The sequence below is a fragment of the Colletes latitarsis genome, chromosome 10 (genome assembly GCF_051014445.1).
Source record: "Colletes latitarsis isolate SP2378_abdomen chromosome 10, iyColLati1, whole genome shotgun sequence".
Classification (NCBI taxonomy): Eukaryota; Metazoa; Arthropoda; class Insecta; order Hymenoptera; family Colletidae; genus Colletes; species Colletes latitarsis.
Genome location: NC_135143.1, coordinates 2,305,848 through 2,333,567, shown reverse-complemented (window position 1 = coordinate 2,333,567; position 27,720 = coordinate 2,305,848). Strand labels below are relative to the sequence as shown.

Genomic DNA, 27,720 nt, shown 5'->3' with positions numbered 1-27,720 from the left:
TATTTTTTCTAGAAGTTTACAAATGCAGTTTGTTAAGGCGATCGGCCTATAGCTTTCGGGTTTGTTTTTGTTTTTACTTGGTTTAGGTATGGGTATAACTGTAGCTTTTCTCCAGTTGCCCGGGAATACATGGTGCGTCCAAATGCAGTTGAAGATATTGAGGAGATGATTAATGCCGATTTGGCAGTTCTTTTATCAGTTTGTTAGGTATATTGTTAGCTATCTTACGTGTTGCTTCTCGAACAAACGCGCCATACTGGAATAGTTCATCAATTTTATTTTATATTATTTTTGCATGACTTAATACAATAAAGAATCTCATACAAAAACGAAAAATAAATATATTGAAATTTCTTTTGGTGTTGAATATTATCCAATGCAAATATTCTGACTAGTGAGAATAAATACTTAAAACTTTCTTTTGTCCATTTGTTTCAAGCAGAGAATACTCGTTTCTTTCCACGAATTCTGTTCAAGATTGCAAATAGTCCTTATTACACGACGAACGTGTTTACTATTTCGAAGAGTTTTTCGAATTGTTCCCGCGCTCGGTTGAGTCTTTGATGTTGCATTAGCCGTCGCATTTATATAAGAATTTTCTTTTACCACGCGCACAACAGTTTTTTCTTTGCGAGTAGTACGCTTCTTCAGACAATGAGTACTGCATACGTTCATTTTATTCGTTTTTTTTCCTCCGTAAGTATGTAACCTACAGTTGAACAACGAAACCTACTTTTTCAACGAAACAATAGACTTACTCGTATAGGGTCCACGTTCCATGCGTCCATTGTGTCATTTGATATTAACATTGCATTCCCTTGATACCATATTCCCTGTACATTCAACTTCCATACTCCAGATTTTTGTGATATTTCAGCACAGGAATGAACGATAAGAAACTTTAATAAAACGAAATTGTACCTACAATCTCTTCGAACAATTCTTCTCTCAGTTTATGGATGTTCTAATTATACAAAGAATTTAAGTACATGTTAAATCAGAAGGTTAGACATTATAAACAAAGAAATTAGAGATATTAGAATCACTTTACTGACAAATATGCGTAATTTTTCCAATCGAAAACTTCTGAAATTTGACATTTTTTATAATGCATGTAAAATTACAATATATTTCAAAATTGTATGCAACAATTGCGTACCATGAATTTAAAATATGTGGAAATTGTAAATATACTACAAAATCAATGAAATCTCTGTCCATTGTTGTCTATGATAAAAAAAAATTTTCAATACACAAGTAACCGCGATGAAACTTTATTGATAGTCTAGTAGGTATACACATGGAAAAGTGTAGATTTATCCAAATTTCAAATATTGCACGATGCAATATTAAATGAAAAATCATTCAGCCAGATTTTAATTTCAATATTGGAATATTTTGCTGACTACGTTGATTTTACTATTAAGGTTATTGCAACAATAATTGACAGTGCATTAACAATATATAGTTTATTAAAAAAGCTGGCAATAATTATTGTTATAACGATGTTAATGAATACATTGTTAAAAAGTTACTTTTTAAAATTATTAGCAAGATTAATAACGAAACAAATGCTCTGCAAAGGTAGAGTACAAAGAAAAGGCAAATTCGATAACAGAGAAGCCATTTTCTAGTTCAATGATCTGGTACAGAAACCCAATAAGAACCAAAGAAAATATAGCAATTTATTTCTGGGGAGAAAAGTTTTTCTCGTAATTTTATTTCGTAGAATTTCTATTAAATTAACACCTACGTACCACACAATATAGCTTTCCTCTATAAAAACGTTATCTGTGGCATACTCTTCGAAATTACTGGGTTAATAATACCTATAGAAGTATAATACAAAAAAGAATATCAAACGTTTGCTATCTTGCGGATTTAAAAAAGGCAAAAGACTCGAAAGAAAATAATGTACAGATTCAAATTAATGTTTCTAATAAAAACATTCACATTAAAAAACTGGATTGCTGGATTTTTTCAATTTTAATATATTAAAATTTTTGTAATTGCTCGATTATTATTATATAGTTTCGTGAAATGCAGACAAAATTATATTCCTTCGTTTCTACACTTAAACTTTATCCTTGTTTTAAATTCAAAACCACCACATACCATGGTTTCATCCTTCCTTTGCATGGAGTAGGATTTCTTAGTCTTTCTCTTTTATTACGGAGAATTCAATTTAACTTTTTAATTAGTTGATGCACTGCAAAACTACGGGAAGTAATATTTGTTTAGTATTAATATGTTTATATTTTTCTGTGTTGTAGCTTACTGTATTCCATTCTGCCCCATTATTTTATAATTCTATATTATTCCTTTGTGTTTGTTTTCCCTGTCTAAAACGAGGCTGGAAAATCAACTACCTGAAACGGGTATAGCTGAATACGAGGGTCAAATGTGCCCCCAAACCGAATTGAACGAATGATAGCTTATCAATTCATTCATCAAGTCATTCGATAGCTTATCAAAAAAAACCTCTATGTGCCAATATTTAACTTGAAATCTCGACCGTGGGGGTAGTAATGAGGTGAAAACGAAAATCATGTTTTTGTGCAATTTCTCTTGACCTATTGAGTAAAAAATTGTAAAAAAATTCAGAGACATCTCGGGTACCGGGGCACATATTTTGGGAGATTTTCAGATTTTTTGATTGAAGAACCAGGTAGTAAAAAATAAAAACCCGCAAAAAATGCCGAAAAATGCCGATTACGTATTGAAAGAGGTGCGTAACTACTTCTATACTTCTACAGTAAACAGGTATTGCTATTACTATTATTTTCAATTTTTTTCATATTTTTCATTTTGGTGCACCGCAGTGAAAAAAAAATAAAAACCGATTTTTTCCTCATTTTCTGCGTATTAGAGTAACTTACACGTTGAATTTGTATGCATTCTTTAATATATTGTTACGACGGATTGAAGATGTATCGTTGCGACAACGTGAAGGCTGTTCCGCAAGGATGTGAAGCTGTCCCTTCGAACAAGCGGAAGCGAGGTCCCGTGTCTTCCGGTTGCTATTTGAAAGAGATTTGAAAGAGAGTATCGCGAGAGTCCTCATAGTGGACGATCGTTTCATTTATGTATTAATAAAGTTTCTAGTTTGTGTTCATAAGTTGTGTGTTGTATTGTGTTATTATGAGTTCATTAAGAAACGCCTCGCCCCGGCACAACAATATGATTGTTTTGTACACTGTTTAATGTTTCTACACTAAGCAGAGTTACATAACAATTGAAAGAAATAAAATAAAGTAACCGTTGAGCGCAATATATTTTTCAACAACGTCGGTGGCGTTCACGTTAATATATTCACTTTTTAAATAATAATACTAATTTTTAAATCTAAGTTCATTTAAATTGCACAACTTTTCAGGTAATATGATTATGTTGTTCAACAAAATGGTATACACCATCGGAAACAAATTTAAATACAAAAATATATTTTTATGTTACGAAATACAATAGGCAACAATTGTGTCACTTTTAAGAATAAATGTAAAAAAATAAAGAAGTTTATTTCCTACTATTTTAAAAACAAAGTTTGAAATTTATTTTTAAATTAGGAATAGTAGAAGAAAAAAATGTTGATATTGGAAAACAAGTTTCAGAGACAAAATTAAACATTGTAAATCGAAACTATTAGAATTCAGAAACAAAATTAGTGATCAACCTCAAAAGAGTGTAGAACTAGTGAAGAACGATCGATTAGGCCAGACAATGGAGAAATGAATTGCAGAAGCGTTGCATTAATATCCATTATGGAGAGCAAAAATTTAAAAAAAATAGGTACTTTTTAATTCCAAGAATTATTAATTTACTGTTTACATTACAAAATTATGTGCAAAATTATTTAATTATGCAATTGCAACTTTGGTGTTTCTGGATTGATTATTCTACTCTACTGCAATACAGGGTGTTCGGCCACCCCTGGAAAAACCGTAATGGAAGATTCTAGAGGTCAAAATAGGACGAAAATCACGAATACCAATTTGTTAATGGAAGCTTTGTTAAAAAATTATTAACATTTAAAATTCCGCCCGTACTAAATCTTTTCTCGAAAATGCGCAGGATTTCGGGAGTATATCAATTGACTAAAAATGATTGCAGTTGACCCCCGCAACCGAAAATAATTTTCCCAGAACGATTTGAAATTTTTTTTTTCATCTAAAAATTTGAGTACCTATTCCAGTTGATTTTTCTTAAGAAGTCTTTTTTGATTTTTAGTAATTTTGTTTAACGCCCTACAGAAAAGTTGTCTAATACTTTTTTGTAGATACCCATGAGCTCTGCTTCAGTAAAAAATTTCAATGAGATACCTTTACTATTGTAGGAGTTATGGCCGGGTTTTTCTCGCTTTACGGTATTAAGGAACAACTTTTTCAATATTGTTAAAATTTCTACATATTCTCCTCTAAAATACGTGTTGTTTGCATTTTGATAAATTAAAATCCTCCAATCCATTCAGGAGTTATGACATTTTAAAGATTCGCATGAAATTCCAGGGAAGCATTTTTGGGCCTCACATTTTTCTCAAAAGTGCGTAGGATTTCGGGGTATGTCTATTCATTTATTTTTTAATTTCGTCTAAAAATTTCAGTACCTACACGAATTTTTTCTCGATAGTGAGTAGGATTTCGGGGGTATGTGTATTCACCAAAAATGATTATAATTGAGCCCCGCAACCAAAAATAGTTTTTCATAATGATTTGAAATTTTTCAATTTAATTTTTTAATAACTTTTTAACGAGGCCTCAGTCAAGAAATTGATATTCTTGATTTTCGTCTTATTTTGGCCTCTAGAATCTCCCATTACAATTTTTCCCCGGAGTAGCCAAACACCCTGTATATTTACAAACCAGTGTCAATCACCAATATTAACACTTACAATAAACTGATTATTTTTAGAAAATTTAAGTTGTCAATTTTCATATTAATAAGTTTTTTAAGTTTTATTTATTCATTATATGTATTTAAATATATTCAACATGGTTGTATTCAATTTTAAATAGATTTTTCTATTATAAATTTATTTTTAATGTATTTCAATTGCATAAAATTTATTTGGCAGTTTTGAAATATATTACGAATGCAAAATACGTTCGAATATTCGTAAAGCTGGCCGTTAAAAGGAAGAGAAGGATATCGAAAAGAAAACGATGCCGTGCAGATTCGAATTTATGTCCCTAATTAATAATGCACAACTGTACAGCTGTTACAGTTTCTTGTATCTACACGCGTGTATCTAAACGACCCGATGTCATGTCACGAGCGAGAATCTCACCAATTTCTTCAATGAAAACAGTCCATAGCGTGCACACACTTTTCAACGGTATACACATTACGAGACACGTATGTTGCAGTAAATACGACTCTTCGAATCGTGATAGGGAATTCCCTGGAATTGAAAGCAACATTGCCCAGATATAAATTTCTTTTCTTTTTTTCCCCCCTCCCCTCTTTTTTTTTACCGAAAATAGAATCATAACAGGGAGTGGACTCACGAATAGAATGATACCAATCACGGTATTGTTGCGATAACGCGATTGTCCGTTATGAAGTTTTCGAGCTCACCCGTTACCCCTCACCGCCCTTTTGCGATTTCGAAACCGGAGACTCTGTCCGACCGTTTCTATCCTGTTCGACACACAACCTTCAGCCGCCTGATGACCTTTCTACCGGAAACGCGAATTTGTCGCCAATTACGAAAATATCGATTCCACCGAGATACCGTGCCCGAAATCGTTCGCAGAGACTCGAAATAGTATTTTCGCGCTCGATCTTCTGGAGATAATCACCTATAAAAAGGCAGCACGTTAACGTTCATTTTGTTATTCGTTTAGTGTTTCATCGAAAACAAACGTGCTCTCACTTGGATATATTCGTAATTTATCGTCCGAAAATAATATAAAAGAAACGAGAATTTCGTATCAAAAAAATTAATATTTTCGTATTCGAAATATTTAAAATTAATTTTGTATGCATTCTATCAGACTCGACAATCGCTTCTATTCGTCTTTGAATTGATTTTATAAATTGTTGTATGGCTTTTAATGAAATATTTGACCATTCGTTTTTCAGTCATTTTTATTTTTCTGATTTGTAATTCTAAAATATACCACAGATTCTCTGAACGAAGTAGAATAATAAGTTGTTTGGACAAGTTATAAAAACCCCATTATTTTGTTTTTCTATTGCAGTATGTTTGGAATCATTATATATTCCCTTCGAAATCTAATATTATACAGGGTGGAGCGATAACTATGTCCACCTTGAATATCTCCGTTATTTGTAATAATATGAAATATGTTATATACAAAACTTGCATGGTACAGAGGGGGACACATTGTGATACAAACATTTTTCGTGTGGGTGGAGACATAGAGGAGATTTCAAGGTCATCTTCATTTTTTTAAATGAAATGCTATATTTTTTTTATTGCGATGTGATAGCGGGTGTTGAGACGACTTCATCAAGCTATCCTTGGAAGTCATGCAAAGTCAAATGTGGTAGTAAAATAAATTTTCTTACATTATAGAAGATGTTTGAAATGGTGACCGTTTGCGTCAATGCAAAGTTACGGGTACTCAAACTTCCAGTTTCCTTTAATTTTTTGCACAATCTTTGAAATGTTCGGTGCGAAGGATGTGTGCGGTTTGGATATCGTTCAGCATACAAGGCTGCAGCTTTTATCGAATTTTGTCGCATTTCTCCATAAATAAGGATCACATCCACTTGATCTTCAAAAGAAAACTTCATTTTGATAATCACACTGTTGCTTGATTTAACAATCCACTGAGACTGACTACCAATATTTCATGTCAATGTTACGAATTGCCGTAATGTTTACATTTCTAGCTACACGCGATGTATTGCCACAACATAAACAATGTTACAAGACCATTCGTTTACATGAAAGTAAGGATCTATGAAGTACAGCATGTGCTAGAATAAGTTCAGAGACGATAAGACAGGCACGTGATGCAACGATACGAAGACTGCAACTTTGCATTGACGCAAACAGTCACCATTTCGAACATCTTCTGTAATGTAAGAAAGTTTATTTTACTACCACATTTAACCTTGCATGACCTTCAAGGCTAGCTTGATGAAGTCGTCTCAACACCCGCTATCACATCGCAATAAAAAAAATATAGCATTCCATTTAAAAAAATGAAGATGACCTTGAAATCTCCTCTATGCCTCCACCCACACGAAAAATGTTTGTATCACAATGTGTCCCCCTCTGTACCGTGCAAGTTTTGTATATAACATTTTTTCATATTATTACAATTAACGGAGATATTCGAGGTGGACATAGTTATCGCCCCACCCTGTATATTGAATTTGCTTTCGTTGCTGAGAACGTTTTATGCGATAAGTACGATGGTACGAGGAAGCATATTTTGAAGATAAACGCTTTTAAAAGTCAAAGTTCTCGTGGAAAATGTTACACAATAGTTGGAATAAAATTAATGAAAATATATTAAAGAACAATTATCGCCAGAATTCCCATTCAAACGTGATACACATATAAAACGAAAATTTTATAAAATTTCGATGAAATCCATTATACGAGTTACGTTTCCTTTACAGTTTAATCGATAAATAAGTGCTAATACATGTTTATCCGGAAATACAAGACGCGGCACTCAAAGTGTTAAACAGTTAAAGAGAAAAGAGACTGTTCAGACAGATTCTACCAAAGTGTTTGTAGGCAACGCTCGATAATTCCTTGTCTCTCGACGTTGTTGACTTATTCCGTTTCACAAGTCAGTCTAGACTCTAATTCGTTCTTTTAAGAAGAGCACTCGATCGTTAATTTGTTGCGCTTTGAAAGGAATAACGAAGAAGTATTGAAACCAGGAAATGGTAGACATACATTTGATGCATGAGCTTGCTGAATGCAATTCAACCGAAGCACCAGTCTGTATGCGAATCGTTTCTCCAATAGACGTCTGCCAAACAAGGGAACGTTTCAGAGAATACGCAAATGCTTTTCAGACAGAGTCTCGTTTAAAAAAAGCTTGTCGAAAGACGGTAAACCAATCAATGTCGAAACTGGTAATCTGGAAATGAGAATCGTAAGACACATAAAAACGCAAAATTTAAAAAAAATAACACATATTTTTAAAAAGATCTTCAACTCGATCGAACGTCTAGTTTGCTTCTTTTTTAAATATTAGATCTACCAATGGGGGTCAAAATAACTTGTTCTATTATTTTTAATTATGATTATTCATTTTTAGTAGATTCCATTTTCTGAAATTTTGTTTGGCGTACATAAACGATTAATTTTGTAAAGTAGCTTTTTTCTCCTATTTTGCGAACAAAATTCATATGTAGTGTTCCTATGTATATGTATGCATATACCGAGTAGGGCCATTTTGTCCCTTTATAGAATTATGAACGAGTGTAGTATGAAAAACTGATAGTAATTTCATACAGTTATTCATATAATAATTGTAACAATTTGTGGGAGTAAACATTGCAGGAATATCATTAATTACAATCTACCTAATATTTATGATTCGAAGGATTTACAATGCTTGGTATACAATTTGATTTTTGAAAACAATTCTTCGATGGTAGAATATGGAGCATGCATTGTCTGACCAACGAGATCAATTTCTACTTCAAAACAACAGATTTAATTTACAAAAGAGTGAACTAGATTTGCAAAAGTGTGAATTTGATTTACAAAAAATTGAGTTTAAAGTGCACAACTTGTAGGTATCATAGTATATCATATGGTTCGATATATCATACACATTTTTATTGGTCGAATGTTATGAACGTGAGCGTTCGAATACTTTCGTGTGGGAGTGTAAGTCGACTATAGATCTAGAATTTAAAAAAAAAAAGGTTAAATCGAAGAAGTCTGTTTACTCTAGGTCGTTTAGCTATTTCGATACGCGGAACAGAATAAAGGTGTGTATCTCATATGTTACTAATACGAGACGCCTCGACAGACACTTGGGAATTGAATTTTTATTCAGCTGTCTGGCGCCAGGCATTTGAGATTCATCGTAATTTCTCACTTAGAACCAATGTGACTGATCGATCTGACGTCGACCAACCCTCCTGGTACTGATAAAACGCCGCTTACAGTAATGACGGATGGGGGGATTTCCCTTCGCTGCAAGTGTCACGAGTGTGTGTTCGTCCGCCTGTGCCTTTAAAACGCGTCATCTTTCTCGGTTTCGCTCGTCAAACGCTCGCCGGTTTCAGCATCCCATTGATTATCACTTTAGCGGAATATTAAATCTCTTCGTCAAACGTTTTGCTCAAACAATTGAATTCTTACGTTACGAAACTATTTCGATAGGATTTAAAGCGTGTAGAATCCCAAGTTTTCGCAGAGGTGATCGATAACTACGTATACTTCGAAATTGTCAGCCATCTTGAAATTCTCTTACTAGACGAGCATCTCGAATGCCCAATTAATTTTTAAAAATTTTCACCCTTATCCATTCCATGATATTCAAATCGGAATTTCATATCCATATATGTAATGATATCTTTTATATCCATATATAGGGTGTTCGGCCACCCCTGGGAAAAATTTTAATGGGAAATACTAGAGCCATTAAATGCCAAAAGTTATTAAAACATTAAATTAAAAAATTTCAAAGCACTCTGAAAAAATTATTTTTAGTTGCGGGAGTCAATTACAATCATTTTCGGTAAACAGACACACCCCCGAATTCCTAACCATTTCCGAGAAAAAAAATTCCTTACCGAAAGTATAAATTCAGAAATATTACTCCAAAATTTCGTACGTATCTTTAAAACGTCATAACTTTTGAACGGATTGAAGGATTTTAATGTTTCGAAAGGCAAATAATGCGTATTTTAGTGATGAATATGTTGAAATTCTAACAATATTGAAAAAGTTGTTCCTTGACCCCGTAAAGTGAGAAAACCCCTATAAAAATTGTCCAATTCATTGTTTTTATCACTTCATATGTAGGTATAGTCCAAGTATCCGGCATCGCCTCAGTCCCGAGTATGCCGGATAATCGGAATTTTACTGTATATAATTGTGTAAATATGGACCATTAATTACTTGCACGAATTTAATCCAGTGAATATAAATATAATTCTCCGTAAAGACATAATTATGCACCTATTAATCGAATTTATTTATGAGTTATTGATATAATTCGTGTATTGTACTTGTTTTTGTGATTCAATTTGTTTCACATTTTTATCGTTTCTTTTTTTATTTATTATATAATGAATTCCTTTATTTAATCTTGGTTGAAGAAAGAACACTAAAAAGAACTTGTCCAGACCACATCAAGGTTATATAATTTATAATTTTCCCAGCCCTAGATTTTGTATTTCTTTAAATTGTTAAATCATTCTCTAAGCGAAATATTAAATCTTTTCTCCTATTTTGTTTTCAAAATCAATAAGGAGTTTCTTTATTCTGAATCCTGTTGATACATGTAAAGAGTTTCTTGAATTAAACGAATTTAATTCTGGCGCGGCAAACATCGATAAGTGGTGTTCGCACGAACAAAAACCCTTTGGAATTACATAATTACTTTTAGAAATGTAAAAGAGTATAAAGAATTTAAAGCAGAACAATTTTACTTGCCCTACTTTATTTAGTCCAATGCAACGTTGTTTAATGCGTATTTCAGAGGCTTTGCGAAACTCGCGTAAAGAAATTAATTAAATTTCTTGAAAAATTATTATCAAAAGCTTTAATAAAAACTTATTTCTAATAACTTCGTTAAAGTTTAAAGTTTTTATTCGACAAACACCAACAAATATAACATGGTAGAATTAAAATATCTTTCAAAGATAAGTACTAAAGAAACGGTTTATAAACGCCCTTTATAATTAGTGAAAAATTAAAAATTTCGATTGAACTATATTTGCCAAGTCCCTCGAGATTTCGAAAATTATTTTACCCAAGTTTCTCGTCTTTCGTTTCAAAATCAGTTTTTCTAAATTATTCTAAACATCAAGAGACGAAATTCGCGCAAACGAAAATCTCTTTGAAAGCACACGAAGACCAAAAGGTCGAAACGATTTTTAAACGTAAGTCCTTCCTTACTTGTTAGTCCAAAGTACGCTTAATTTAACGTGCTTTAGTTAATTTCGAGTTAAATTAGAGAATTTATTCCGGTTCCTAGAAAAACCTTATGCAACTCTAAGCTAATGTCTTTTTGTTGAAGATACCGTACACAATGTCTTCAGTTTACTGTATATTCTTAAGTACATAGCCTGCAGTTAAAGTGTCTGTTTAGTTGCATAGGAGAATGCGTATGTTCAAGTAGGACGAACAAAAAAAGATAGTTCTGCCGTGGAAAGGTTCATCGGTGAGGCTAGTCATTAAATAGAAAACACTGTATGAATTTTAATAACACGTCTCGTTAAACTGCTGATCGTACTCGTTACTAACGTTAAATTTATACAGTTTATAATTGGACATAAAAATGTTAACTATAACATCAGTCATAACAATTATAATAATAAGTGATAATTTAATATGTTCAATTTTTGTTCCATGTTTTAATTATGAGTTTGATGGAATCCAGTGTCCATTTTGGTTACATTTTAAAGGGCGAAATTTTATCTTAAAACGAAAAATAAAATTAGCTAGAAAATTTAATAAATCATTAATATTGCAACTTATTGACTGTTATTTTAATTTTTTTGGGAGGATCGAAACCATTTTTATAAAGAAAGGTCAAATAATTTCTTCGGGGATCGATTATCGAAGAACGAAGAACAAGACCGGAATTAATTGCTATAATTAAAATAGCAAGTTTTTGACGGAACCAAATTTTTTTATTCGCATTTATCAAGTATTTTAATGTATAAATATAAAAAGATTAAAACATAGATGTACAATTTCTCGTTTTTACGGTGGAAATGATCGACCGTGGTGCGACAGTGGCCATTTTGGTAGCCTGTACAAGGTTTGAAGAAGTCGGGTACATTGAATGAAACACAGACACGTTAAGTTTTTGATCGAAAAAAATTTTATTTCGACAACTGTCGTCATAGCACATGATTAAACGTACGTTGTGAGTGTGTGAGGGCAAACCTCCGCCATCCTCACGCTCTCTTTCCCTCGCTGGTGGTACGTAATCTGTTCTATATCATGTATACGTTCAAAAAATGTGTAATCATGGAAATATAGGTACGCCTAGGTTCTCTAAAGGTTCACCTGTATGCGCGTTCTTCTCGCTCGTAAAATAAAAGTAAATATTTTTTTTTTCTGTTTAGTATCTTCTTCCGCTGTCGTGTCACCGCGCCGTAGACGGATTTCTCTTGCGACACTAAATTACACATTTGTACATCGTTAACATCCCTTAAAAGTGGTTTTCCCTTCTTTTTTTTCTTTTTTTTACCCTCGTTCACTCTCCGACTCTTTTTTCCCGGTACACAATTCTTTTCTCCGAGTTCACCTTAAACATTTACAAACTAGGATACTCCGATTCACTGTTTTTAAAGGTTATTCGCTTACACGCAAACAAACGCATACACGCACGCACATACTTTTTCACCGCATATTTATTCACGCTTTTCTCTCTCTCTCTCTCTCTCTCTCTCTCTCTCTCTCTCTCTCTCTCTCTCTCTCTCTCTCTCTCTCTCTTCGCCGCCAGTTTTATTAATTGGGGCACTCGCAATTTCGTTTTACTCTACCACACAAACATCGTACCTCGATATGCATCTCACCGTTTGATATGCACAAGTGTATATGTATACTTTGGGAACTTTCAGAAAGGATCGAGGATGAGCCGGATCCTAGAAACGGAATACAAGGTGTCGCTCGATCGTTAGATCTCGCGAACCGTGATTTTTAACGGGGTCAACACGGACGCTTGAAATACAACGCTCTTTTTTTTCTCTCTCCCCTCTCCCCGCTCTCTCTCTCTCTCTCTCTCTCTCTCTCTCTCTCTCTCTCTCTCTCTCTCTCTCTCTCGTGCCTGACCTCTCCAGGTTTCGACGATATTGTAACAGGAACAACCTCACACAGCAGCACGACGGATGATTTTTTACAAATCACGCGTTCAAGATGTTCGCTGAAACGCTCGTTAGGCAGTTAATTGTTACGATTATTAACGGGGTAACTTTTGGTGTGCTTTCCGCGCGGAAATCGACTGCCCGACGAAGAAAATTGTTTCTAGAAAAAGGAAAATAAAAGAAAGAAGTGTCGTCCCGGTTGGAACGTTATGCATGTATAGTGTACAGAGTGTTATAGGGCTTATGGAGAAAACGAATCGGGACTGAACCGAGATTCGAACTATCTAGCGCCATTCTTTTTCTCCATAGGGCGCTACGACCGTCACGCAATATGGCGGTCGAATATAGGTGTACAGAGTGCTCCAGATCTGCCAAGATTTGTCGACATGTTCATTGTATTTAAATGAACAAAAAATGTTATATAAACGTACCCCGTTTATGGGTCTATTCAAGAGTTATTAGTATTCTGATAACATCGTTTCGATATAATAGGTTATAAAAATGGCAACAGCCCTCTTGTAATACGACTTAATTAATAAACTTTCGAATAAATTTGTTCATTTTAATTTTTATCTCTGGGGAACTCTGAAAATCATTTTTTTATGTGTTATGAGAGGGTTGACTATATCGCGATACAATATAGAAATATATCAACAGTTTAGATAATAATAATCGATCCTGAAAAATTGCCAAAAATATCATAACACTTTTGGCAACCTCAGATTATAAATATTTAGTTAGACAAATTTAAATAGACTAAGTGTACATATTGTTGATATATTCTCACATTGTATGGCAAAAGTACTATTTCATATTTGTATCATAAAAGTTATAGAATTCAATAGAAGTATATCAATGTCCCTAAATATACTGTTAAACCCAAATACATCGCTGACAATTTGGCCCTTAAAGTCTGGGACAAAATCCCTGTAGATATATACATGTACACTACTGTCCAAAAGTTTGGAAATAATAATAGTCTTTAATGAAACCTCTAAAGAAAACAAAATTTCTTTTCTAAAAAAATTCTGTATTTTTTCGTATCATAATATTATCATTTATTCTTTCAGACAAAATCTTACAGAACCATTTTATCCATATCTTTATCATTTCATTATGTATTTCAAAGCATTTAAGATTAGCTTCTCAATCTTTACATGCAAAATATCTTAAGAAATAAATAAATGATTTGGAAGTTTGACAAGTCTTCTTTTTACTTTTAAGCTTTTCAGCTAGTATCAGATGCGTCAATTGCAACAAATCATCCGCAACGCGACCATACAATACAATCCCAACAGCTTCCAAACTTTCAAACCGTAGCGTACGTCGTAATTCTTCTTTCTCTTCTTTAAAACAACTATGCACGTGGAAATATTCGTTCCACGCTAAAAATAACATCACTTAGTCGAATATGCGTATTGCTCGTTTACACAAAGCTCGACTCTCCTCGGTTACAGAGTATCCCTGTTTGACGCTCCATCAACGAAACGGAACTACACTGATGCTCGATTATCGTTAATCATACATCACTCTTTTCCTGTTTTTCTTTCCCTCTAATAACTAAAAATTAAATCTTCTTTGAAATCGCTACCAACATACGTAAATACATTTCTCCGCGTTTAACATGACCCGGTTAGTAAAAAATTGGCGTAGAACATCGTTCTTTCGTGAACACACTCAGGGAGAACATGACGTACGAGTGTTTGATGATTTGCATGAAACCAAACAAGAAGACGCAGACCCCGCGGGGTTAATTCAACACGCTTATCGGACGTGTTCAACAAACAGCTTCGAAACGCATTAAGAACACCTATATACAATCGGCGAGTGTGCGTGATAGTGTTTATCGTACGGTTACGGTCATACGTTACTTTCATCGTGACAACGTTCTCAGCGTTCTTTATCGTTTGCGTTCATCTTCGGTTCCCCTGCTACGGAACCATCCGGTATTCACATTAATTCATACTATATAATACACACACGCATACGCGCACACACATATATTATATGCAAAAGCTACGGAACACCAAAAAATAACATTTGTTATTCACGTTTTCGCTCGTACGACAACAAACACACGCAAACATCCTCGTTTTGGGCAAACTTTACTTCCGAACGACGAATACAAATCTCAAATTCGTTCGTAAATTTGTCTTTCGAGCATAACCGTTGTCGAAAATTTTCAAGTTTTATACGATCGATCGCTGTTTGAAGCTAAAACATGACCTACGAACAAGCTGTTTACGACTATTCTCGTGGTAGCAGAGACGGTTTATATTAATATATTAATATATGTTTTTCGAATTAAAAGTTTGCTTTCGATTTATGGGAAGCCCAAATTAATTTTGAATCTGATTCAGGAATAAGTTTACGAACGAAACGCGAGGGGAACTGATTCACGAACGAATGAAAAATATGTGTTTGTTATTTGGAAAGAAAATTTAGCCAAGTTTCGTGCACGTTGTGCTCGACATATTGTTTCGTGACATCCTCGGGGCAGATATAAGAAATTATTGCTGGCAATCGTTACGAAAGGAAGTCGACGCGTCTCACGGTCGCGTGATGTCGGCGGTGGAACGCCAATAGGAAATACCGCGTACCCTTCTGTATAATTAACACTTTGCCGACCAAACGAGTTACGCCTGATGCCACGCCGAGCGCCAGCAGAGTTCCGTGATACGTCTATAATTGCACGCTTTAACTTAAACTGTCCTAAGTTCTGTAATATTTGGTTTAATAAACTGGAATTTCTAAATTACCCGCGTCGACGCTTACGGAAACTCTCCAAGAACAAATTTGCTCGAAATTTTAGATTATGTGTACAGCTTTGGGCGAAACTATTAAACAGAACACAGTTTTTAGTGCACGAACTAAAGAATAGAAATCCTCGTTTAAAAAGTCATTATTTTGTACCAGGGTCGTTCAGTGAGCAAGGAGGCAGACGATTATGTATTAAAAAATATCTAAATGAAATATATACTACTTTCAGAATCGTAAGTTGGCATCTTCACCACCTATTTGATAATTATTTCATTACCCTCGACAAATTTGCTCTTTTAAATTATATGTACAGCTTTGGACGAAACTCACAGTACTATTTAACAGAACACAGTTTTTAGGGCACAAACTAAAGAATAGAAATCACTATTTGAAAAGTTGTTTTGTACTAGGGTCGTTCAGTGAGCAAAGAGGCAAACGATTACGGTTTGAAAAAAGTATCTAGATAAAAAGTATGCTGCTTCCAAAATTGTAAGTTGTCAATATGAAACATATATTTGATAATTATTTGAAAATTACTCACCCCTACGATTTTCAGAAACTTTTCAAAAACAGATTTGTTTGAAATTTTACAGTTTTTAGGACATACATGGTCAAAACTACGAAAAGAGTTGAACCAACTAAAGAATAGGAATCTTTTTTTCAGAAAAAAGATTTTTAGTTTATCATTTAAAAATCAATAACATAAATAGGGTGATACTTGTCATTTTAACTATTCATATAATTAGAAAAATTTTTCACAAAAATTGTATAATTACTTTTTGCTAGAAAAAGGAGATCCAAAATGAATGCATGTAACTTGCAATTTATAATAAACTCGTATTCATCGACGACATAATTATTAAATTCACCATCATTGTTGTTACTATAATTATTACTAGTATTATCATTATTATTATTAGTAATATTAATTACTGTTAAACGTCTTGATCGTGCACGTAGGTGTACAAATATTGTCATAGAAGAATAATTAGCACAATGGTGAAATACAGTCGGAGGCTATTTTTTAACCTAATCTGAATGTTGTCGCGCAAACACAAACAATTCAGGTAAGAAATGCAACTTAAGATAATATATGAAGTGAGATGAAATATAAGAAGATCAAGATTGAGTAAAACAGAGAGCTATTTTGGAAATACAGACATTAAACGTTTTAATTATATTAGTTAATGAACGAACAGATGAAGAAACATGCAGAAATTTGATTTTTCAACAATGGAAGCGTTCGTATATTAAAGTGAACGAATGCTTCGAACAGCGATATATCAAGATTTTAGAATAGCAGAATATAAGAGAATATATACTGAAGAAATTGGAAACCCATTAGAACCAGCTACACCATCACAAGTAGATGTTTCAACATTTAAAGAAGGAGGAAGACGTTATTTATGAGATAAAGCCCGATAATAAAAGCACAATAAAATGTAACAGATGTACAAAATTTAAACAAGGCTATTGCTCAATATGTAAAACACGTTACAAATAAATAATTTGGCATAATATATTGTTTTTCTATAATTAAAACTATAACATCACCTTTGAGTTTCTGTGACATTATAAAATTGAAAATACTAATTTCGTAAGGGTGGGTTATTTTTCACCCAAATGCACGAAGGTTTAAGTTACTTTGAACGTACTTCGAGCGTTTGTACAATGATAAAAAAAAGTGACGTTTTCCCTTGGCAATGAGTTAATCGTAATTGAACGCTATGATCGTCAAGCGTTCCGTGATTCTGGAATGCTCGTAAATTTCGAAACACATGAGCACGGGATAATCGTGACGTGGCTCGTGACTAGACAACAGGGGGCGGTTTCCCGGCGAAGTTCTTTAATTAAAAAAAAAAAAAGTAGGAAAGTAAGAAAGTGGAACCGAAAAAAGAAACTTAGGAAAACAACGAAACACCCACTATTCCGTGTAGCGATGTTTGTAGTCCCCCCTTTGTAATCGTTTTGGCAAGGTTTCAAGTATACATGTATATGTATATATACAATATATATCTATGTCCGTGTGTACCGTATATATGAAACCCTCGTCACGAAGATATACAGCACGAACGAGGAACTATTGTCTGCTTCTTCCCTTTCTGTGCGTCGTAAGACGTTGTTTGTACGTGTACGGAGTACCAACATGAGTCTGAGTAAACGCCACAATATGAAAGGTTGCATAGACGTAAAAGGAAAAAGTTGCTTTTTTCCCAGAGAGCGTTCGTAACGAAGATCGAGCCCCCAGCCAGACTATTACTTATTCTCCCGTTGGGAGAAATAAAAGTACGAGTATCAAGTTCTTTAATAAAACGAAAAAAAAGAAACAGCAAAACGCCCGACGAACAAAGCGGAACGTAACCTCCCGATCCGGTTGAATTTTAGCGCGAGCTGTTAACTTCTCAATGGCTCCGAAAGCTTTAAATTGCGCGAATGTGGTGCTCGTGATTCGACTTCGATATTCCCACAAAAGTGAGACACTTCGAACATCGACGACGAAAAATATAACATTAGTTATAAACAAGACTTTTCTTTTAACACTTTCACTGCCACGCCACCCATATATGGGTGCCAGGATTTACCATTATAATACTAGAAACATTAATTCTCAAGTTAAGACGTTGAGAAAAGTAAATTTGAAGAGAATTTATGAATTTTAACAAGGTTACAAAAATAAGTACTGAAACAAATTTTAGGTTATGTAGCTTACAATGGTCTAAAATCAAAATTTTACTTTTGCGGGATATCATAAAGTTTTGATCTGGCAGTGAACGTGTTAAATTGGATATACAGGGTGGGGATAGGACAAAATTGTAAAATTGCGTTGGAAGGTAATTCTATGTGTAAAAATAAGTAAAAAGGAACGAGTAACATTTTTTCATCAGAACCTTCGTTTTCGAGATAATTGAAGACCACTAATTCTGGCGGGTCTGACTATTAATCTGTTTTTCTACTTGCACTGAAGTTCAAGTAGTATTCTGTTGTATGGATGACCCATATAGGTTTTGTATTCTAAATTAACCCTTTTGCAAATCATATTCACGTTCTTGTTATAGTTATAAGTTCTATAATGCATAACTATAAAAATGGGTCAATTTTTACTCATATCATTGTATGGCAGAATTGCGATAGAAATAGTATCATTTATGTTTTACTACTGTCTAATCCATTTTACTTGTGTTTTGTTTAACGATAACATTGTTTATATTTTCTATTAAATTGAAAACTAAATTTCAGGCACATAACTCAGTTATTTTGGAAGCTACTGAAGTTATTGAAATTTACTATTTCTTTACTGAGAGAATGTAGTTGTCAACGTTTGTTCGACATTTTGTATAAAAACTGTGTGTTGTTTTGTATAAAACTAATCTTGTGACGCAGAAGTGTCGTTGAAATTCAACCGAGGCAAGAAACGTATGCTAATTAAATTTGTTGCATTTTCGACCGAACCGAGCACTGATCGAAGGAAGGCGCAAATAAAGCACGAAAAGAGACGCCAAGCAATTGCCGTAGTCGCAATTGCAAACTACTCAATATACACAGGATTTGCTTAATTACTTCGCCTAATTGATTTGTATTGCTGTTTAAAGGCTGCCTCGATCTGTTTGCTCGGAAGTTTACTCGTAAGTACGGAATGTTGCAGAAATCTGCCTCGATGATCTGCAGACAGTCTCAAGCAATTTGAAGAAATTGTTTTCCCGATTTGCTTGAATTAACGCACAAATATTTCCAAAAAAATTTTTGATATGATCGTGAACAAATTTAAACAAAATTATATAGAATACGTTTGAAAAATTCTAATTAAATTGTACGTTAAGGGATTAACATCTTTATTGCATTATAAACAATTTCGAAAAAATGTGTAAGTCATGAAATTTACGTATAATTTTGTAAAATCGACTTAAATTATTGTAATTAATTATTTTAACAATATTCACTCCCAATTTTTACCCAAATCTCTATAATTACTGATGTTGCTATTTTTTAAATATTAGACATAAATAAAGATAAATTTTGTTTTTTTCCTATTAAGTTACGAATTTTATCCTCGTCAATTTAAGAAGAACGAACAAAAGAATTTATATGAACTTATTATGTGATTAATTCCACAAGAACATCTTCATTTTAGTTCATTCAAAGTATTTACATGAAAAATTAAGTAATCGACATCAACAAATAAATTTAAAATTATTATTCGTTGGACGCGAATAAAATTTGCCTGACTCCGACCTGCTTTTACCGTAAACTACTTTCTCATATGGGCGTAAATTTGTTCTTTGAAATTAACGAAGTAACTTATACCACTATAGCAAAGTTGCTTTAGAAAGGTGGATTATGTCTTAATATCTTACCATCAACAACAAAGATGCTTCTACAAACTTTGTGTTTTTGTCTCGACCACTTTCGCATAAAACATCTGCTCGAAAATTACGTGCATGCAAGCGGCTTAAAAGTAGGTTTCGTTAAAGTGTAGAAGTAACTTGAAAGCAGATAGAAAGTAGTTCTTTGACATAACTCGCAGAATCTTCTTTGGAGAACACGCAATTTCGTAAAAATTTGTGTACCAAAGGATAAAGCGTTTTGCATCGTTACAACTTCTACCACTGTTTATACCACAATTAAAAAACATTTAACAACGTTATAATATTCAAAGTTCTGCAGAATTTTATATAACGGATAAAAATCAGGAACATTTTATTTGCCTCGAATAAGAATTTATTCGAATAATTTCTTGTTCGAATAACTTGTTCGAAGATAAATTAATTTATATTACAAATGGACAAAATAAAAATTTTTTAAATAATGGAATGATTAATTTCCATTTTGACATGGAAGTTTCTTTCGCTTCTGGAATGTTTTTAAACTATCTAAACATAAAACATAGAAACAAAGAAAGATCGAAAATAAATTAAAGATGTTATAATTTTCTCGTGTCTTCGATGGAACTTTCATAATAATACATTTTAAACTAAACTGCACATAATTCTTTAGTTAAAGTATATTAATTAAACTTTATATTAAAATGAATTAGAATTAGTAATTCTAACTTTGAAATTTATTGAAAATTTTACGCATTTTACTTGCATGGCTGATTTTATTTTACATGAAACTGCTAATAAATATATTTCCCGCGGCTCATCAAACTTTTCCGCTTGATCGTAAACGTACTGGCTAATAAGTTCACCGTAATTTACAACTTGAACTTTTTTTAAATTGAAACCGCGTATATGAATCTTGACAATGAAAAGAACGCTTTATTTATGATTTGGCATTAACGAAGAAAAAATATTCTAAATTCTATTTTAGATCATTTTGCTTCTTTTAATCCAAATGTTACATTTTTATTTTGGTAAACACGAACGTGCAAATCTCAGTGCACATAAAAATAAAAAATTACATATAAAATACACAGTAGCTTGTAACTTGGTTGGTCCGCTTTGGTCCTTCCGCGACTTTAAATTATTTGAAAATCAGAAGAACCCGCGAAATTGTTTCGTTTGCATGTTCGTTCGTTTGAAAAAACACAGGAAATTGTTTCATCGTTAATTAATAGTTTTAAATAAAAGAGTGATAAAGAATTAAAAAACAGTCTGTATTATATTTTCTGGTATTTCTTGACATTTAACCGCCATTCGTGTGCCATTATCTGGGGAAATTCTATATAGTAACACTTCCATTATTTAACTGACAGAAAGACATGACGTTTTATATGAGAGTCGGTCGAATAACAGAGCACGCACCATTCCGATCCCGTTTTCAGGTGTAAACAACTAAATATCAATATCAGAAGACGGTACATACATATTTAAACGCTCAGAGAATTTATTAGGATTTTGTAAACCTTTGCAAATTGCAAATTCATTCGTTTCGTGTCTTTAAAAAACTGGACGTTTATGGACTGCCCAGGTAGAACGTTTGGATAATTCAGCATTCGAATAATGAAGATTCGATCGGATTAATATTTCTAGGATAATCCTTTCAAAGTAATTACTCGATGAAAAACGCGCGCAATACTCATAATATAAGTAGAGACATGGCCAAATTAATGCGATCGCGCAAGAATAATGACACTTTTTCGATAAAATAGTTCATTATCTCAGGAATTATAATAATCTAATTGATACTTTACGTGTCTGCTTTCAGCCTTAATTAAACATTCTATCTTAACTGGCACACTTTTTTCACACATTTATATATTATTAATGCAATATACTAGGCCACTTGCGAATTTTTTACACAAGAAGTTACAAAAAGTAGCACTCGATTTTTGTAAAAATCAAAACAAACAGCTCGACCAATTCGGATAGTTCTGGACTATAACTAAAATATAACTATTAAAAATTTGATTATTTTCGAGCATGTACTTTTCAATGTTTAATCAGTTTTTTTAGCCTTTTGATTATGATTTAAAAATTATGCACCTTCCTCCATAAAATTTACAATATTTAATTATCAACATCTTCTATTACAAGAAAGGAAAATGTCTACCACTAGCATTCTCAAGGATGGAAAGAACTTAAACAATCTTTATGAATAAGTAAAGATAAAATTTACAATCCTTGGAGATTTAGAGACAAAAATTAATATATAACAAAAGTTATGACTTTTCCACGATTGCATACGCGTTTTGATGCACTGTGCGCCATTACGCTCTGGGAAAACCGATCACAAAATCAAAATGGCCGTCGCATCGAACTGTCTCCGAGAAGGCAATACTTCTCTTGACCTCCGGACTATATTAGGATCCGTATAATTGTGCGCGATATCTTTCCGGTACAGCTCATTGTCAGACATGTCAGCTTGTCGGCTTTTGTGCCGTTAAAATGATATGGATCGCAATATTGTAGGCAGTAACATCAGGAGAGTCGTATTGTGGATGTTCATTAGCTACCGCTGTGACCGCGCGCCATTGTGTCTGAGATTCGTAACGATACAAAACTCCCCTCCCCCAACCCTCGATAAAAAACCAAAAAAAAAGAATTATACCGAACGTATTCTTTTCGAAAAAAGTATCTTTAAACGCTGAATCTCTTGTCTCTTGGTTCCCATTTTGTTTTTTTCTCCCGTTTCGTCCTTTCAATCGGATTACAGGGAGGCATAATTCTGTTCTGAAAAATCTCGTCGAATGGTGCGCGACACGTGGAAAAAAAATCCTTTTTTCCCCCGTCATCCGGCGTAGAATATACGCGTCGCTTGGTTTTCCAACTTTGGAAAACGTGACGTCATTGTAGTCGTTGAGAAATTGGCGAACCGCGCAACGTTTGCGCAACCAAATATTGCCCGTCGAACCTTCGCTAATCAGCCTATCCCGGATTAAATCCGATTCGGCCATTCAGTATATTCATTAAGCGACGCGCGCATCGTTATTTTACAATTAATTAGCCCCCGCGGTTTCGTCCACGCGAATCGTTATCGGCGTTCGCGAGGAAAGAAACGTTAACTGACCACCCGGGGGGGGGGGGGTCAAAAATGTTGGGAATTTTGGTCGGATTTCCGGTTGATTGTCCTTGTAACGCGGGAATCAATGTGTTTGGACATGGCAGAATCTCCTACTGTCCGAATTTTATTCGCGAATAAATTTTAGATATTACGATTCGGAAATTCATTTATAAATTAGAAGCTATTAATTTTATAAACTGATATCCAGATGAACAAAATCACGTACTTAGAAGCTAATTTACGAATGGATCTAAAAATTTTATTCGTTATTCGAGAATAAAATTGATGAGATGAACAATACTGGAAACTTCCAATTGAATTGATTTATAAAATTTTATTTTTCAGGATAATTCATCGTCATTAAACAAGAAAGATATGTATTTTTAAACTAAACTTTGTGTTTTTAGTCAAAGTTTCTGATAAATCCGATAAAAAATTATTGTAATATAATTGGAAAAGCTATTATCAGGAAAAAGTCGAGAAAATTAAAATACAAATACTGAATAATAGACATTTGCTATAGAAGGTATTGTCGTTTTCAATATTTATTGTTGAAAAATATTATTCCATCGTGTCAAATAAATACTATAAACCTTCATCGTGTATCGTTCTTTTGCAAAAACATACTTGCAATCTCGATCAAGAATAATTATACTAATTATTTAAAATAAAACTATACATCGTATTTTTGCTAAAACTAGTGAAATACCAATTAATTTGTCGATCGTACAAATGAATTTGGGAATAATGCAATAAATATTTTTCAGTATTCAGATAAGGGAATTTTCGGTTCAAAGAAATACTCTTGTGACGTTGAATTGTATACATTTTCGACAAAGTGAAACAAATTGTAACAGGCACATGAAAGCTTACGAGTACCGTATCTCTTTCACGGTAAGGTCGCATGAATTTTTTAATACGTTCACTGTATTTGCATTCCTTTTGTGCATCGGGCCGTCTTGTTCCTTTTTTTAGAACAGTGGTTCTTAACCTGTTTAAACTCGCGACACAGTTTAGAACAGTGCGATGAAAAACGAATGGCACGTTGAAAATTTTCGGATAAATTTTTTTCTTCAAAAATTTTTGTTTTCAACCGAAACACTCTTGTGATTGTGTTTTTTCTAGCAAATTGACGAACGAAGTCACCATTGTTTCAATCCGTAGTGTATTCTTCACATCCACCGTATTAACAAATAAATATAATACTGTTACGTTTAGAATATTAGCTCGTATAAGAAAAATATAATGCTAATCAGTCTAGTTTGTAACATTGAGGATTGGAAATAAACGTAAGTATTGATTTCTTGCATCGAAAGATTCTTCAATTTGCGAAAAATGAATCTGGTACAGTTTTTAATCATGAATAATTATAGTAAAAGCTATACAAACTTGTTTAACTCTATATCTAACAAAGACGTTGAATTTTGTAGAATATTTTTATCAAATCAGGCAGAAAAGAGAATACTGTGTCATTGTGACGCACTCAGACAAGATACAAGAGAACAGCAACCCTCCACCTTGCTACAAATATCTATTTTTAACCAATAAAATTGTCGTACGCGTAACAAGGCGAGAATAACTACCGGACAAGAGCAAGTCGTAAGATCTTCAATTGAAATTCTGTATTTCGTTTATGACACGCCTTGTTTACGGCACGTCCATCTAAATAGAAGATGATACATTTATTTTCTTCTGCGAAAATTACGTCGTTCCGTCACTCGTTTCTTTCACAAATAGAATTCCTCGCAAAATTTAATCGCTTGAACGAAATACAGAATTGTATCCGACGCTGGAAAATGACTATTATCAATGATATTACGAATAAAAACAAATATTTAAATGTAGTACAAAGTGGTGAAATAATTAAGTTATAAAATTAAAAAGTGAAGCTGATAATAATTGGAAACTGAAAATATATTATTGTCTATGTTTCGTTTCGAGTAAACACTATTCATTCTGCAATCGATATAAATACCTCTATCTATTGTTTACGTATCAATATGTAATTAAATTAATTTATCGATTGAAAGTTTTTCTGCGTGACTCATTTTCAGAGAAAATTAGACTTACATTTGGTTTCTGTACTCTTCATACGTAGAAAGCAATTTGAAGCACAAAATTGTGAGAGATTATAAAGCAGGGTGACGAATTTCTTTTCTGCCAGAAGCCACGAGAGCCCCATTATGGTCCAACCACTTCTCCCACCATCAGGTTTCACACTACTGAGGTGCCTAGCGAGCTTACGGCCTAACTCTGCAGAGTGGACATAGTGGGGACCGTTCTGCGCTTGCGTGGTACAGAAAACTAGGGATAAGGCCCACAACAGGCTCGCGAGCCGCCATTTCGTCACCCGTGCTATAGAGAATATATTATTCTAAAACCAGTTTAAGAATGTAACATCTTCCAACAAAATAGGAACCCCAAATATATGACAAAACGTGTGCAAAATTAGTTAGTCCACAGTTATGGGAACTAGTTTACCAACAATGGTATTTAATTATTGTAAAATTACGTAAAAACCAAGATCACAGTATACCAAAAAAAGTTGATAAAAGCTGATAGACGAAATATTATATTCCAGATTGTACAAAATTGAAACGCAAATAAAATCTTGTAACGAGTTAATTAATTAGCATAAAATAAAGTTGTTACACATTATTTAAAGGAGAATGTGAGTAAAATAATGTGTATAATCCGTTCTTGTAAAATCTTACGTGATTTTCTAGAAAAATATTATTCAATTTTGTACTTTACTGTATTTCGACACCTTTGTATTTGGATGCCAATAATTGTGAACGTGAATTATATTACTTTTAATATTATGTTATCAAGTAGAAACGATTAAACTTAGAAAATAATTTCAAGTTAAAATTTTAAAATGTGTTTTTTGAAATAACATTAATATTATGTCGACGCCATATTTCGCGCAATAATATAAAATAAACGCGTCGAAAAGTATTTGTAATTTTTAATTGCAAATGTCACTTTTCTAATAAAACATTCATGTGACTGAAAGTTCGAATAATGGGGGGACGGGGGGGGGGCGGGGGGTGCTATAAATCACGGCGAATCACGCGCACGGATATTGATATTTATTAATGCTTCTTGTCATGGATATTATTAATTCGTGACGCAGAATCGGGAAAAATCTGACGCTGAACGAATCCGATTAAATTCGTTATAATTGACGCTGTCGCCGATTTCATTAGCGTAAACGATTCTGCACCATTTCCGAGTTTAATTTTTTATCTTACTCTCAATAAAATACGAGCAGACCGTACCCTCGTACAACTGCCATTTATCTTTAGTATCGCTCGACCTCTTGCTGCCCGATTTCCTTCTGCTTCGTTGAAATTAACGAAAATGGAATTTTGTAGTCACACGACCACTCGATACTTCTTGTCGAACCTGATCGAGATCTCGAAATTTTACCATTATCAACGAAAAGAAAAAAACAAACCAAATAATTTGCTGGTTTGTGTCTGTAGTAGATTGTACCAAAAACAAAAAATAAACACTCTGCTTCGGAAATATATAATGAAAAGTTCCAAATTTATGTTAATCTCTGTAAAGAGAATGTTAGATTTTCCTAGATATCCACATTTCTCCTTGTCTTCACTGTGATTTACATCGTAGAAAAGCTATGTTTTAGAACATTTCAAATTGAAATTTCTTGTCATGTTTTGTATTCCCGAAATTATCAAAAATAAACACGAAATCATAGAATCAATATACAAATAGATTAAATAATTTGTTCTAAAGCTTTACCATGTATTATAACCACGATTGCAACGACTGAATGAAAATACCAAAATTACGATTCTTTTAAAAATTTCATTGATAATTCGTCCCAGTACACGCGGTGTTACAAATCAAATAACGTTAATAGTTTTCTCGATACATCGGTGATCCAAATATGTTGCCCTTCCACTATAATTGGAAACATTGAATAATAGCCAGACGCGTTAGCCAAATCGTATTAAATCTCGAGAACGAAGCATTATGAGGCAAAATCTTGTTCTATGTTCTGAACTTATTTTACTTTGCTTATTTTTCTTCGACAAATAAATGGATTATCAACAAACGAAGATCGTTAGTAACGCTACCATGCGAGAAACGCAACGAATTTTTCGAGCCAGTATTACTAAGGAACCCGATGAAGAGAAAGAACGCCAAGTTGAGTTAAGAGGCAAAATGATAAAAATACTCGCGACTTCATGCACCATCGATAGGAACAAAAGACTTGTTAGGAACACCTTTTCTTCTTTCTCGACTGACTGCTACGTCAATGCGGAAATTCAAGGAATACGAAAATTTCAACGATAAAACACGCATACGTCGTTTCTCTTGCACTTTAAAAGATGATGTACGCGGGCATAAATTTCTTCCACGCCCGGCATTAACGGCGCATTTCCAAGGGAAGAAGACGGCAAATCGACCATTCTGTATCTGCTTCTCGCGCCAGGTAATCTAGTTTTCGCGACGGTGAAAAGAACGGAACAAAAAAATCTCTAGTTTCTTCGGATTCGC

At 33.5% G+C, this 27,720-nt stretch overlaps 1 protein-coding gene across 1 annotated transcript in view; it reads right to left on the bottom strand.

The window, feature by feature from the left end:
• LOC143346032 (arginine kinase) overlaps positions 1–27,720 on the bottom strand; it is a 184,607-nt gene that overhangs the window by 147,992 nt on the left and 8,895 nt on the right. The gene's annotated exons all lie outside the window — the stretch shown is intronic.